At 39.4% G+C, this 1,770-nt stretch overlaps 1 non-coding gene across 1 annotated transcript; it reads left to right on the top strand.

Annotated features, from left to right (window-relative positions):
• The first annotated feature begins 627 nt into the window (after nucleotides 1-627).
• LOC145580558 (small nucleolar RNA R71) lies at nucleotides 628-733 on the top strand. Its single transcript, XR_014099576.1, has one exon. It is a non-coding gene; the product is annotated as a small nucleolar RNA R71 (small nucleolar RNA).
• Nucleotides 734-1,770: the final 1,037 nt, after the last annotated feature.

Genomic DNA, 1,770 nt, shown 5'->3' with positions numbered 1-1,770 from the left:
CTTTGGCTCCCATAACCACTATTTTCGTTATAATTATCATAGTTCCCGTGGTTGTGATAATTCCTATTCCCAACATTCCTTTTAACATCAAATCTAGGTCCAAAATCATTATTAGCAACATAATTCTCATGCTCACTCCCATTCCCATCATATTCATCATTTCTATCACAAGAAACGTTAGGGAAAAAAGAAGCATCATGATAATTCATTCCACATAAATCACAAGACCAACATTCATTAATCATACCACAAGAAGAGGGAAAAGTGTTAGGGTAAGGAGGTGTACCTCTCCCCTTAATTTGGAAGGGAAGAATCGGTGCTTGTGAAGTTGCACTCTCGAGCTTAACCTTGATAGATACGACCTCTTCCCCTAAGTCCGAAATTTGCGTGGACAAATTGTTGATAGCATTAAGTTCACCAATTGAGCATCCCATGGTGCTACTCTTATTTGTCGGCTCTTTCTCACCCTCTTGCCAATCCATGTAGTGTCTCACTACATCCTCAATAATATCAACAACTTCTTCCTCGGTCTTCTTCATTATTGGGCCTCCGGCTCCGGCATCAAGACTTTACCTCCCTTGAGGACTCAAACCACCATAGAAGATTTGAATGATTTGGTAAGTGGGGATTCCATGGTGAGGACACTCTCGTTGATATTCCTTGTACCTCTCCCATGCTTCATAGAGACTTTCACTAGTACTTTGCTTGAAACTTTGAATCAAAGCTCTAGCCTCCGCCGTTTTCTTTTGAGGGAAGAAACGCGAAAGAAATTCTTTAGTGACTTCATCCCAAGTTCTCAAGGAATTAGGCTTCACTTCCTTTTCTAGCCACTCTTGAGCTCTTTTAATTAGAGAGAAAGGAAATAGCTTGAGCCTTATGAATTCTTGTGCGACCCCGCTCACCTAAATTGTGTTGCAATATTTCTCGAATTCCTTAAGATGATTGAGGGGACTTTCATTTGTTCCACCATTATATTGTCGCCTTTTAATCAAAGTTATCATTGCCGGCTTGATTTCAAAGTCACTTTCCGGAATTGAAGATGGAGCAATCCCTCTCTCATACTTATATGCACCCGGAGTTCCCAACTCCTTTAATGTCACCCTTGGGACTTCTCCCATGTTCTCTTGCATACACAATCTCAAAGGAAAATATTAGTAGCACGGCTACAAATGTAGCCTAAAAAGAAAAATCTTTTTGTATTTTTGAAATAAAATGAAATAGACTCAACAACAATAGCAAAAAACTACGCCACTCCCCGTCAACGGCGCCATTTTGACGAGAGGTGGATTCTAGGTCGTTGAAACTAAAATTCCTCAAATCAAACTAAATTTGTAAGCAAACCTACACCTAGTAATAGGGAAAGATCGGGTCGAACCACTAGGAATGGGGGAAGTTAGCTATTGCCAAAGTCAAGCTATTTAGAAGTATAAGAGGTAGTGTAGGTTATCTAAATTAACTAAACAAATAAAGAAAATCACAAAGTAAATCAATATATCAAACACTAGGGAGTTAGGATCCACATGCACTTGCAATGAACACACACTAATTGGGTTGGAGATTGATCAATTCGAGTATTGCGAGGGAAGATAGATAATGCAATCAAAAGAGCTCGACAATCTATCTCCTAGAGGTCTAACTAGCGCCAACTACGAAAGACTCTAACTAGGAACGTCACAAACCAAGCTCAATCGATAAATGTGAGCTAAAAATCAATGGTTCATATCAATGTAGACACACAATGCAATCTAGCATAAAGAACAAGGTTGGTCA

Source organism: Chenopodium album, chromosome 14 (assembly GCF_948465745.1).
Source record: "Chenopodium album chromosome 14, dcCheAlbu1.1, whole genome shotgun sequence".
Classification (NCBI taxonomy): Eukaryota; Viridiplantae; Streptophyta; class Magnoliopsida; order Caryophyllales; family Amaranthaceae; genus Chenopodium; species Chenopodium album.
This window is presented reverse-complemented; position numbering and strand designations above follow the sequence as displayed.